This window comes from Anolis carolinensis, chromosome 5, assembly GCF_035594765.1.
Source record: "Anolis carolinensis isolate JA03-04 chromosome 5, rAnoCar3.1.pri, whole genome shotgun sequence".
Taxonomy (NCBI): Eukaryota; Metazoa; Chordata; class Lepidosauria; order Squamata; family Dactyloidae; genus Anolis; species Anolis carolinensis.
The window spans coordinates 86,622,248-86,637,088 of record NC_085845.1 but is presented as its reverse complement, the minus strand read 5'-3'; the positions used below and the strand labels follow the sequence as shown (position 1 = coordinate 86,637,088).

The window sequence follows — 14,841 nt, the reverse complement described above, 5'->3', positions numbered from 1 at the left end:
TTAAAATGTAAGCATCAAGTAATTTGTGTAATTAGAATACATTAATCACCCACATCTGAGAAAGTGGAATATGGGAACCTGGAGTAGTTATAGCATACAGACTGAATCTTACTTCAGCATTGACAATATTACTGAAGGTAGTTCTCTTCAATAGCTTTGCCTTTGAAGGGGAAAGACCTGCATTGGGGATAGAGGGCAGTCTTTGTTTGACAACACCACACTGCCTCTTTCTGCTCTTTAGCATCTGTTGCTTGAGGCAACTGTGCTGCTAAGCCTGATGGTGGGACTAGCCCGGATCTCAGTGAACATTACAACATTATCAGTCTATGCCTGGCTTGTGAATGCAAGCCACCAGCCTTGTTTAGCAGTCTGCCAAGTTGCAGACCCAACTGTTCCATTTTGAACTCTCTTACTTTGCAAAGGCAGGAGGCACCATATGCGGCTGGTTGGCTGAGGTCAGTTGGGTCACAAGTCATGCAGGCCTGTTCCAAGCCTCTAGCAATCCAAAATTATGTGTGCATAAAAATAAACATTTTGGATCTGAACCAAAATGCTGAATACATTTCAAATGCCGGCCTCCTATTGTTTTGTCCTACCATGAAATTAAGTCCAGGCAGATATGCCACTCCATCCATTTATTTTTTTAAAAAAACTAACAAAATCAATCTATAGTAAGACTAGAAAGATTTTAATTATGTTTCCATATATCAACATTTTCAGTTGCCTGTGTTATTTTACAGCTAGCATCTAAAAGTACTTGATTCTTAAAACTGGAGAGAGATCAGAGTTTGGAAAAGTAACTTTTCGAACTCTGAGCAGGATCACATAATTATTGCAGTGCACCTGCTTCCTTACATTCAACAGCAGTGTTTTTCAGTGACAACGTTTGAACTCCGTCTTTACTGCCTCAGCTGCATTACTGTCTATCCAAGTTGAGAGCTCTCATTAAACAGAAATATTTATAAAGCTTCCATCACCTTGCCTAGATACACAACCTCTTAAATCAATTTCCAAAAATATACAAGACTTTCTGACCCCTCTCTTTTTTCTGGGTTGTTTTCCGTTCCCACAACAGATGCACTTTATTTCAGATTCTAGCATCATACTACAAAACTGGTTATGCTTGCTTTTTCAATAAAAAATAGTATGTGCAATAGTTTAGAATTCTTGCTTGTATTGTCTTTGGTGTGTCCAGCTTGGGTTTAATGAAATTTTCAGGGAGCATTAAGAACAAATATCACTTGAGAGTCCCTACACCACAAAACCATTAGAGTTTTATTTTCGGTGTTTTGAAAATGAAATTATCCAATCTGTTCCTTTAGGTATTAAATTGTTGAAGATTAGCCTTTAAAAACAGTCACATTTCTGTTCTTTTCTCAAGACAATCTTTCACATTTGATTTGATCCTCCCTATCTTTTTGTGTGCTCTGACCTTGGTGACTGGAATGTAATGAGAGAATATTGTTTTCACCCCGATGTGATAAAAATGACATTGTAAATGTCTCTTTCAGAAACAAATGTGAAGCAAGGCATGCCGCATCCCAATTTACTAATTGCACACACTCTTTCTCTCTCACTGTCTCTCTCCATCATGGTATATTCAGATCAGAAGCTTATTATTATTCTGTACTTTTTGGATTACCCAAGCTCCGTGTGAACAAGGGAGAAATTTCTGAGAGCTTTTGTGCCATTATTGTTGCCAGGGAAACCGCTTCCTTTTTATTTCAGCGCCTGGGACATCTGTGTCACTTTGAGTCTGGCTTGCAGAAAGACAACTTCACAGCAGGGTATCGGGAGATGAGAAGTGGAATTAAAGAAATCTCAGTGCTTATTGTAAATAAAGAAAGGCCTGTGAAAAGTGTTTCCAAAACTATCTACTGACCTAAGACTCTGAGTTCTTTAGAATCCTGTGTGGTTTTCAGGTATGTGCGCATTTGTCTTCATTCAAAGCATAGATGTGAAAAATTCTGGATGACATCAAAAGCATCACAAGGAAGGACGGCTGTTTTTCCAGACATGTTATTCACCTGTTAATTGTTGACAGGTTCCACATCTTGAACCAACACAGCATCTTAGCTAGCTCTCAACCTTTCTCTTCACATAGTTTTTTTCACTGAAAGTAGACTTAGATATCAATATTGAGTAGTGGCACCATAGCACCGACATAATCAGTTAAAGACAATGCACAGTCTTAAGGACGTGTCTTCAGTCCCTTTCTTTCTAGCAAATGACAATAGAGAGGCATAAACCTGCATTAGGATTCTCTACAGGAGGAAAAATGCAGATTACGCTGGCCAACACACATTTATGTTCCTCAAATGTTAAATCTGTTTCTGCGTATATTTGACCCACTCATTCCAAAAATGGCACCGGTTTTCTGCTATTAGCTCTGGTTTTTGAGATACAATACATATGACATATATCAGTCTTCATCTGCTCACTCATAAAAAGTCATGATAACCATATCTAAACAACTAGAGTTGATGTGGTCCAGTGCAATTTTTCTGAATCAGTGCCGAAATAACCCCAGGAAGAGACCTAAAAATCAAAACACTTCTGTTGGGCTGTGTTATTGAAACAGTGGGCTATCTGGTCCAATAGTGCAGTTCACTTGCCTGCCAGTGCATTCAGGTACTATCATTTGCCAGATGGAAAACCAATTGAACTGGGCTAACATATTGCATTTACATCATTAAAAAAAGAATAAAAAACTTTCATTCTAGTATGTTTTGGCTTTACAAATATCTCCTTTTGGTGTTCCTGGAAGGTAATTTCTGTTCTAGAACAAACACTATAGTATGGGTTACTTGTGACTTAGGGAAAGTGTAAGACCAAAGTGCTTCTCTGTGTACAAAATAGGCAAATATGTAGTCCTTATTAGAGTTGCACACACAAAAAAATTCCTTTGTTTCCTTCATGCTATCGTTTTGTTTCTCCTGTTCGTCTACACAAAACGAATCATGACATTTTAGTAGGAAACTAGACGCATCACGAAAATAAAAGCCACACACTGACTGTGCTTGCTTTTGTTTCCTTTTGTTTTGGCAGAGGGCTGCTTTCCCATTACAGCTGATGTGTTCCAATGGGTGTTAATAATAATATTAATATAAATAATGATAGTTACTCTGGTACCCTAAGCTGAGTCTGGGTCTGAGAGAGCAGTGCCTCCCAATTACATCCAATGTGGGTCAATGGGTCTTGATGATAATATTTATATTAATATTAAGAAAAGCAGTTATTCTGGCACCCTAAACTGAGTCTAGGAGAGCAGTGCCTCCCAATTATATCCAATGTCATAATGCCCTCCATGTGTGGTGATTTTTACCCTTCTATCCCAAAAACCGAGGGGAATGAGCCTTAGAAGCCCTCCCATTGCAGCCAATGGTCAGAAAATTTTAGGGTTTTTTTGTAAGCCAGACGAAAATTCATGTCGTATAGGCAACCCATTTTTGTTAGCGGGACACGAATATGAAAATGAGACTACACGAATGAAACTACACAAAACAAACAGCAATTCTATATGAATGCACACCTCTAGTCCTTATCTAGTATATGAAGCCATGAATTATTAACACCTTTTTATTTCTTAGCTTTTCTGTAATATACTATATTACCATGTTTTACCATCGAAGTTCCCCCATTCATTCATGCAAAATAAATAATTTCCTCATATGCTGACAACTATGTATGTATGTTCTGTTGGACCTTATTGCATTCTGTCTCCTATGAAGTCAGTTAACTGAAAGATAGTACCTTTTCCAAGGCCATTTAGTGAGCTTCAGAAGTGAATGCAACTTGGAATTCAAGTATTACCATCTTTATACCAACATCACATTTCCAAATACATCCATGGGTCAGGGAAAGAAGCCACAATACAAACAGCAGAGGTTTGATCTGTTGACACACATTTAAAGTGTGATATGATTCATTCAAGGATAGATAGATAAAGGTATTAGTTACTTAATTGAAAGACAGTGATATTGATTCAAATTTTCTTTATCTGATACAAATTTGCTATAGTACAATATTCTGTTATAAATGTAAGATATTATGTATCTCTCTCTAATTTAAAATTAGCTGTGTTACTCCACCTGCCTTTGCCTTGTTTGCTATGTGTCATTTTTACTAGGAAGTGTTATTAAACTTATGACAGAATTATACTTGAAAATTTATGCATATACATATGTGATGTCCTCGTGTTCAATAGTTTAAAGTGATAGGACTTTGAAACATTTTTTAAAAAAAAAATGCTGTTAAGATGCTTGTCATTTGTAAGGGGAAAAGCCACCATATTAGCTAGTTATACTTATATCTGTCTTTCAGCGCAAGTCATCAGTACACAAGTATGCAAATTGGAAACTTGGGTATATGTATCTGATGTAGAATTAAATAGATAGACAGACAGATAGAAACAAAGAAAACATATTAAAAGGGAGCTATGTGTCCAGGAAAACAATTGGGAATAGGCTATTGAATCTATGTGTGAAAAACGAGGTGTGGTCTTCATAGAATCATAGAATTGGAAGAGACTTTGTGAGCCATCCAGTCCAACCCCCTGCCAAGAACAGGAAAATCACATTCAAAGCACCCCCGACAGATGGCCATCCAGCCTCTATTTAAAAGCCTCCAAAGAAGGAGCCTCCACCACACTCTGGGGCAGAGAGTTCCAATGCTGAACAGCCCTCGCAGTGAGGAAGTTCTTCCTAATGTTCAGGTGTAATCTCCTTTCCTGTAGTTTGAAGCCATTGTTCTGCGTCCTAGTCTCCAAGGCAGCAGAAAATAAGCTTGCCCCCTCCTCCCTATGACTTTCCCTCACATTTTTATACATGGGCATCATTTCTCCTCTTAGCCCTCCTTCTACAAGCTAAACATTCCCAGCTCTTTAAGGCACTCCTCATAGGGCTTATTTTTCAGACCCATGGTCATTTTAGTCACCCTTCTCTGGACACATTCCAGCTTGTCAACATCTCCCTTAAATTGTGGTACCCAGAATTGTGTGGCGGAATGAAAAAAATCACATGTAATTCACGTTTGACCAGTCCCCACATTATCTTGCCAGAGAAAAGATATGCTGTGTAGATGATCAAGAAGAACAAGAAATTTACTCTTCAAAATGCAGAGCAACATATATACAGTCATATGAACAGTTGCATTGACTCACACAATGTCCTTTGAGAGAGATTCAAACAGTCCTTAGGTGTTCGTGCAAAAGGTCTTCTTCCAACAGCCTAGAAGCAAACCTATCTTGGTAAGCTTTTGCACAGAAAACTATCTGTAACTGTTGCCAAAACTCCCAGGCTCTGTTCGCTCCCTTGGTATAACCTAACCAATCAGCTTTGTGCTTTGCATTTTCAGTTAACACACTCACCAACTGATTTTTACATGTTCTAACAAATTGGACACAGTATTCCAGGTGTGGTCTGACCAAGGCAGAATAGAGGGGTAACATGACTTCCCTGGATCTAGACACTATACTACTATTTATGCAGGCCAAAATCCCATTAGCTTTTTTAGCTGCCACATGACATTATTGGCTCATGTTTAACTTGTTGTCCACGAGGACTCCAAGATCCTTTTCACACGTACTGCTGTCAAGCCAGGTGTCCCCCATTCTGTATCTTTGCATTTCATTTTTTTCTGCCGAAGTGGAGTATCTTTCATTTTTCTCTGTTGAACTTCGTTTTGTTAGTTTTGGCCCATCTTTCTAATCTGTTAAGATTGTTTTGAATTCTGCTCCTGTCTTCTGTTGTATTAGCTATCCCTCCCAATTTGGTGTCATCTGCAAACTTGATGGCATGCCTTCTAACCCTTCATTTAAGTCATTAATAAAAATGTTGAACAGAACTGGGCCTAGAGTGGAACCATGTGGCACTCCATTTGTCACTTCTTTCCAGGATGAAGAGGAAGGATTGGTGAGCACCCGTTGGGTTCATTCACTTAACCAATCACAGATCCACATAACCGTAGTTTTGCCTAGCCCACATTTGACTAGTTTGTTTGCCAGAAGGTCATAGGGGACCTTGTCAAAGGCCTTACTGAAATCCATATACACAACATCCACAGCATTCCCTGCATCTATCCAGCTTGTAACTCTGTCGAAAAAAAGAGATCAAATTTGTCTGACATGACTTGTTTTTGATAAATCCATGTTGACTATTAGTGATTATCACATTTGTTTCTAAGTGGTTTCAGACCACTTCCTTAATAATCCTTTCCAGTATCTTGCCTGATATCGACATGAGGCTAACTGAATGATAAATTGTTTGGGTTGTCCTTTTTTCGCTTCTTGAAGATAGCGACTACATTTGCCCTCCTCCAATCTGCTGGGACTTGTTCCATTCTCCAAGAATTCTCAAAGATGATTACCAACGTTCTGAAGATGATTGCCAGTTCATATTGAACTTAGACAATTCTAAGGCTGGGTAATGGAGAAGAGATGAAGAAGAGAAATCATCTTATTTTCAGCAACAATATAAGGGTTTACCAGGCTTTCTCAATTTTGTTTTGGGGGTTCAAACTGAATTATGTTTCATAGATACAACCGCCCAAACACAACCAAAGATGCAAGGATTAATGTAATACAGGTATATTTCAGGTAATAAGATAGATGTGTTCCTGAAAATAGTTAATGGAAATTTTGGTGCCAAAGGCAGAAATAACATCTAAAAATAGGATTAAGTTCTTACAATACAAAAACATGAGCAGACAAACATGTTCAGCTAGTGCTTTATTCAAAATGAATAAATAAAACAACTAGGTTGGGTACACCTGGTATAAGTAAAGAAAAACATGTTGTATGTTCTAGAGGCCACTAGGGCTTCTTCTAAAGTGCATCAAATGATTTCTACTTTCAACAGTCTCCACTTTCGTTATGATTTCCATATTGGTGGTCAAGCTTTGCTATAGACACTTTGGTGGGAGAAGCTGGTGCTGCAGGCTTCTCTGCTTTCCCCTTTATACTCTGCTTTTCTTGCTCATGCATGTCCAGGAAACTATTCTAGAGACAATAGTTTATTTAGTAACTTAATTCAGCTTTCTCTTTCTGACTGACCCAGAGGAGGTGAATGGTGGTAACAAGGAGAAGGAGCAGCAGTAGCTTCTGCCTACTTGTGTACAAGTCAGTGGCTCCACTACAATTGGTGTCACCCAGTGTGGAAACCCATAGTGTCACACTCATGGATCCTCTCCCATACCGTATAGACCACAAAAATGTATTTAAATTTTGACAATATCATCAACTATTTAAAAACTAGCAGGAATGAAAACAATACCATGTGCTTATAGCATACCACTGTAGTTGGGTAATAATGACAGTTATGACTGTAGCACGTGTGTTTTAGATGACTCAAAAACTAAATTAGCATAAAGTTGGTAGGTATATAGATAATACATGTAAGCTGGACTTACAAAAAGCATTTTTAGTTATATCAAATTACAAGGATATGTTTTTTATTTTAAGAATTATAAGTTTGTGCTAAAACCCTTTACAAAAATTTTATACGGAGTAATTCTTGTGTCACCTCCTCTGCTGGCGTCACTTTGTGTGATTCACACTCCCATTGCCCACTATTCATGCCACTGGTGCCAGTCATGATAATAATGGACAGAGGAGGTGAATCGACCCTGAAGGAGATCAGATCTTACTGATGGTGTATTTTGCTGGAACTTTCAAAATCTGAAGCCAGCAATGGATTTATTTAATGATCAACTAGTGTTCCATTGAGTCAACAACCATGAGACAAAAATTATTTATTCACCTTCCACAAGAAGCACAACATATGCAATACAAAATGTAGAATACAGTGCCTCCTTGGCACTTGCTGGAGTTTGGTGCCAGAACCCCCTACGGATGCCAAAATCTGTTGATGCTCAAGGCCCATTACGAGCATATTCAGTGGCATAGTAAATAGTGTTCCTTGCACATAATGCAAAATCAAGGTTTAATTTTTGGAAAATTAAAGTGGGTTTCAAATTCAAAGCTAGTAAAGAAAATTAATTCAAAGTTGGTAAAAAAAATCTGTGGATACAAAATCTGTGGATATGCAGAATTGATTGTATATATTTGATATATGAAACTTTAAAATAGAGTTGTAATATATAGTTCAGTATATTGCATATAATATATAAATGACATATTTTATATCACCTAATAAAGAGTTTACAAGGGTTGTCATACCTTTTTATGTTCATTTTCATGCTTTACATTTCCAATTATGAAAACACTGGAAGTAAGTAATTTTCTCTCAGAAGCTAATTAATGTAAATTAGTTCCTTGGAGGATGAGGGACACAACACTCTGGTTCTTGTATTTAAGCATTCCTTATCAGCAGAATCAGACATAGCATTGCTGTTCCAGCAGGACCTTAACTCTCATTTTTATAGGCAGAATTCATTGCTTTGTATGTCTACTCATTTGGATTGTAAATGACAGCCTCCCAGTTCATGAGCTTGCAGTAAAATGTGTTGTTACCGACATTTCTCAAATAAAAAATATTTCTGAGGAGAACAGGTGCAACAGAGACTGAGAGAATGTAATGAAATGACACAGGGGGTCCTGAAAAAGGTACACCCAATATCTGTGGCAATTCTCTTCATTCCCCTTCCATTGTGCCTGACTGTGAATGCATGGTTTATTTTCTTTTGCAAATGAGCTCTCGTCATACATCCAAACTGTGGAATTACAATTATGGTTGTGCTGCCTTAGATGTCAGTAGACTTGCACTTCACACACACCTCTACTTGATATTTTGCTTTTGGCCACAAGAAAGCATACATAACTGTAGCACTTACATATAAAAGGAAGGCCTGGCTGCTTAGCAACTGCAAAACAGATGTCTCTGGATGGTACAAGCTGTCTGTTTGGTCTAGAAAAGCATAATACCCATTTGTAAAGCCAAGTCCCATCATTGTAATAAGCAGAGTTTGCAAAATGTGGATAATAGTGTAACAAAGTTTCCATTTGGCCATAATAGCTCTGAATTTGCCAGTGCCAAAAGTGGATCTTAGATGTGAACAGCAACAATTGTAGGAAAAGGTTGGTTAACAAAGCATGCCAGGATGTAGTGAACATGACCTCCATCCAGTGATGCAAAACATATCACTTCTTCTTCTCTGTAAAGAACCTTATGTGCTGATTCCACCTAGGCTGGCCATTGGTTTCTTCTGAACAAGAAGGAGTATGGGAAGGACCTTGAACATAAAGGTTACCTGAATTGCCTGAATTGTGTTGTGCTTATTTATCGTTGGCATAGCAATTGCCTTTGTCCTGAATAATGCCTTCTGTAGCCAGAAAAAAAATTCGGGGCGGGGGGGGGGGGAGAGTTGGAACTTTTTTTAGTGAATCATTAAGAGTAGTTCCATAACACAAAATAATATAGAAATCAGGCTCTATCAATAAATTTCAGTGGACATTTACACTAGATAAACTTCAGTGGACACTCATGGGGATTTGGTTAATCAGTTAAAATTCACGAGTAAACCAGTTTTTTTAACCTGAATTTTTTTTGGGGGGGGGGGTTGAACCCCTAACACTCCCCCCCCCGATACAGCCCTGTGTCTAAGTATGAATGATGTGTGTGGCATTAGCAGCCAAAAGGAGTGGTTTTGGGGTACCTACCCATCTCATAGAATACTCTTATTATCACTTTACATTGGTGCAGTGGGGTATTTCAGCTCCTTGTAAACAAAAGGATATACTCTTTTGCTCTCTAATGTGACTATATCACTCCAACTGGGCAAGGTGTGTTGTAGTAATTTTTACTTTGGCTGTTCAGTTTGTTAATGCTTTCCACACTTCCTGTAAAAAGAAAGAGCTTGCATTTTTACAGCTGAGATTTCTTTATGTTGAGTTTTAATATTTAATACTTCTGTTTTCAACCTCAAATTGAACTTCACCCCAGGGTTGGAAGTGTGCAGGTAATATGTTCGAGGATTAGTGAGTTGGGATTTAGTGCCCAACTCAATTTGCACAGTCTGACCATGATGGCAGAGCGGTAATGGGTTTTCTTTGATGCAAATGCCTTCTGTATCCATAATGTTGTTATTATGACATTATCCAGGCTTTACAACAGGTCAGTTGAAAAGTAAGGAAAGGAATGGCAAATGTTTGAACTGGATTCAGAAAAGAAAGAGGGAGATACAAAATATTTTCATTTCCTAAGTAAAACACTGTGGTTTTTTACTGTCCCATTCCTGTCCACTTTAGGTCACTTACGCCAAGTATTACAATGTTGAAATGTTCAATTTCGTGTTTCACCATGTCCAGGTTTCCTTGATTTGTGCTTCTCACATTCCATGTTCCTGTAACACGTGCTGTGCACTTTCAGACTTTCCTTTATCTTCTCATTAGATATTTAGCTGAAAGTCCTTTCAGCTTGAGTCCAGTTGTGTCACTAGTCACATTAATACTTGCATTTGTCCTCTGCTCTACGCTAATAGCTTGTTGAGTACTTTCCAACCTGGAGTTCCATCTTCTAGCACTATCTCCTGTTTCATTTGAATTATCTTATCATGGGGGTTTCATGGTGAAATATATTCAAAAGAAGGTTTATTGTGTCTCCCTTTACACAGTACTAGCTATGGTGTCACTGCCATTGCCTCTGACAGATGCTCCACCTGTGTCATCCATCCCTACTGCTGATGCCCAGTAGCTCTTTGACACAAACTCCCAGCAAAAGACTGTCTGGCATAGTAGACTCTATTAGTAGCACTGGTACCATCAGCATGGCCTGTTGTCTCAAAAGAGCACAATATCCCATCACCACAAAAAGGTATGGCCATGTTGGGAAATTAAACACTAAAGAAGAACCACAGGATACACTCATTAGTTCATTTCCTAATGCATTACAGTAGAGTCTCACTTATCCAAGCTAAACGGGCCAGCAGAAGCTTGGATAAGCGAATATCTTGGATAATAAAGAGGGTTTAAGGAAAAGCCTATTAAACATCAAATTAGGTTATGATTTTACAAATTAAGCATCAAAACATCATGCTTTACATCAAATTTGACAGAAAAAGTAGTTCAATACGCATTAATGTTATGTTGTAATTACTGTATTTATGAAATTAGCACCAAAATATCACGATATATTGAAAACATTGACTACAAAAATGGCTTGGATCATCGAAAAGCTTGGATAAGTGAGGCTTGGATAAGTGAGACTCTACTGTACTTTCTTAAGACTGCAATCCTGTCACTTATCTTACAGTTGTGGTTGACATTTCAGTTAAAGAAATAACTCTCTGAGTGCTGGGTAGGAAGAATTACCTTTACATCTGAAAGTAGTAAATCATTTGTCAGAAAATGCACAAAGGAATTCAATTTTTCCGAGGGCATGCAGCAACTTGAGAAGGAAAATAGCATGCAGCACAAACTAAAAAAAAAGAAGAAGAAAAGATAAAGGCTTACCTCCTAAATCAAAGGGCTTCAGAGTGAGTTAACTTATGAAGCATGAACAATACTTGATTGAAGGTAGTTTACCATGTGAATTTGAGCCCTTGACAATTTAAATAGTGTAGGAAGTTGCTTCGGCCCCAGAAACAAATACAGGGGTATGGCATGACAGTTTCCTCCCAAATGGGCTTGTAAGTTGAGTACCATTTTTTTTTCCACAGGGCAATGATCGGTATTCTTGTGTGGGTTGTTCATGCTAATTACTTGAGGTGTCAAAGCTTTTACTAAAGGTTCTATAAGTACACTAACTATTGTAGAGAGAGTTCCAATCATGTCTGGCTCTGATACAAAGGATATTCACGGAACTGAAGCTTATTCTCCTTTTCCCCCCCTTTGTACCTTTTCTAAGACTGCCTGCTATCCCCTCAACAAAGAATGCCGAGCTATAATAGCTGGTATCTGTCCACTGAGAAACAATTGCAGTATCAAAACAATGCTGGCACAGCAAAGCCTCGGACAATAAAAGGACTTGCAGTTTAAATTCTTCTTCAGAGAGGATTAGTTTGTAAATAACCAGCCCATGACATTCTGAATTCCTTGCCTGGATGAATTTTTCACAAACATTATACTCTCCTCCATCCAGTGTTTACTTAATACATTTCCTGCCCCAGTACAGGCAATCCCCAAGTTACGAACAAGATAGGTTCTGTAGGTTTGTTCTTGAGTTGAATTTGTATGTAAGTCATAACAGCTTTGGGTAGCACAGGGAAATGTTAACACTCCTGTGGAGTTTGTTTTGCTGTCTGTGTCTCTGTTCAGAAGATACCATTTCACTTTCTGTCCCTGTGATAATTTGATTTTGAAAAAAAAATGGCTTGTTGTGGAAACAAGGATTGGTGATAAAGCTTCTGTTGAGACAGCTATTCCCCATGATAACTATTCCAGGAGTGAATTGGATTTCTCTCACTTCCTGTTGTCTCACCCCTGTTCTTAACTTTGGATCTTATCAGACAGGGAGGTGTAAAGCAGGGGACAGCAGGGGACATTGTGGAGAACCATCAGTGGGGGGAACCTTTGGGTTTTGGTCCCTCCCATCAGGGTCCATCCTCTGCCTTCCCACATAGTTTCCCCATTTCTCCCCACATCCTCTTCAGATCTTCTTCTGTTCTTCAGTGAGGAGTTGGGTGTGCATCTGACTCCTCTATGCTCCTCTGGTGCAACATGCCCCGCAGTGTCCCGCTGGAAGCAGCCATGCATCATATGAAGTACTCTATGGGACTCCATGCCAGCAGTGGAGAGAAGCACAGAAAAGACGCTTCTCTCATTGCATCTGATGAGGTTATATGAGTTGTTTGTAAGTTGGATGTTTGTAACTCAGGGACTGCTTGTACATCCAAATTAGAAAACTTACAGCTTCCACTTTCTCTTTAAAGTGGATTTCAATACTACTTTATTTTGATCATCATTGCCAATTTTGGTTCTGTGGGAAAGTACAAGCTTTAATTTTTCAATTTGGATATAACATTCCACTGTGTATCACAGAATCACAGAATCTAAAGCAGGGGTCCCCAAACTTTTTATATAGGGGGCCAGTTCACGGCCCCACAGATCGTTGGAGGGCCAGACTATAGTTTTACAAAAACTGTGAACAAATTCCTATGCACACTGCACATACCTTATTTTGAAGTAAACAAACAAAACGGGAACAAATACAGCCTCAATGTTAATAATAATAATATCATATCATCACCATAATCATAATAAAAATAATAAAGAGGGTTGGAAGAGACCCCTTGGGCCATTTAATCCAACCCCCTTCGGCCTTTGTGCTCCAAAAGCACAAGCAAAGCACTGCATAAAGAATGCAGTCACAATATTTTTTTTCCACTTTACCATAGAGACAGTGATTTCTCCAACTTTCAGTTAAGGTCATTTGAAAGGTCTAACGCAGACTTAGTTGTAATAACGCAAATAATAACCTTGCACAGAGAGATCATGTCTGAATGTACTATACCTTTGTGAGGAAAGATAGTAAATTCTAAGATTGTTTATATGTCTGTGCGAGAAAGAAGGCAACACACAAACACACACACACTTCAGCCAAAAAGGACAGGGAAAGAGCAAGAGAAAGAGAACATGGAAAGATGTCAATTGATAAGTTACCTCTTTTGTAAATTATTATTATTATTATTATTATTATTATTATTATTATTATTATTATATTGATTAGCCCTTAGGTCATATCACAGTACCAAACCAAACAACAAGGCTTGATAGGACTTGATTGCACTCTATATAGAAAGTTAAAATAAGACACTTGTACCAATACAGTAAATAAATATAATAAAACTGAATATATACATCATATTTCCTTATCACCCTTACAATTTACCTCAATCAGCCCCACATATGTGCTTCTCAAACGTATTGTTTTGCTTAAATACAGGTCTGTTTTATATGTTATTTTTGGGTCTTGGCCACACATAAAATATGTTGTTCTAATGTGAGATTTCCCGTCTTTTGTAAGTTCCATACATTAAGGTTGATCCAAAGATTTCCCTCCTCCTTCCAATAAACATGTTCATGGGTAGCTATCTTAGCCATGCAGCAGAATACTAAAAATCCACAAAATGGTGATACGATTGTTGGCCCAGTTTAAATGTACCGAATATTCAAGCAAGATTTCAAATCTTCACTGACTTTTTACTACGATATTTAAAATCACATGTGAGAATTGAAATGACAATGTTACTGTCACAGACTTACCTTTTGTATGAAATATTACTTCTGTTTTATGTTAAAATGGCCTGGAGGAATGTCTATGTAGGCAAAGGTCACTCCTGTTCTTTACCATGTGAGCACTAGGAATAAAGTGCAGCAAAAACAGGTAATAAAATGTCCACTTTTTAGGAGCACCCTAGTGATCTCCAAGTTAGTAAATAACTTGCACGTAATTAAGCAGGAGTGAAGTAATCTTTCTTCTCTTGTATGATCATTGATGCATTTGCCTGAGGAAGTAGTGAGTTGAGCTTTGAAAGCTTACACAGTGTATTTTGTGCAACTGAGATAGCCCAATAAAGCTAACACTGTTTTGTGGATTTTTTGGATTTTGTTAAATTTCTGCTTCCTCCAGCAGGATTTTTCTCTAATTCTACAAACAAATAAACTTATCCAATATAATCAGTGTTAATGTGGAAAAAATAGAAACAAGGCGTTTGTTCTTTATTCTTAATCTGTAAGTTGCAAAGCACGTTTCTATAATTTCTGAAGCTTTAATTTATTATTCCTTTTTATGTGATCAGAGGATGTGTTTACTAGAACATTTCTGGTAAAACACAGAACTACTCTTAAGTAAGCCCCAAAGAAAAAGTAATGACTATTTGTTGAATTTTGTGGAGGAAGGAAAAAGGAGCTAGTAACAAAGTTCACTGTTAGACCCCAAGGATTAG

The 14,841-nt window shown here is 37.9% G+C and overlaps 1 protein-coding gene across 21 annotated transcripts in view; it reads left to right on the top strand.

Moving 5' to 3' along the window:
• The window catches only part of magi2 (membrane associated guanylate kinase, WW and PDZ domain containing 2), a 929,612-nt gene that overhangs the window by 506,788 nt on the left and 407,983 nt on the right, over window positions 1-14,841 (top strand). The gene's annotated exons all lie outside the window — the stretch shown is intronic.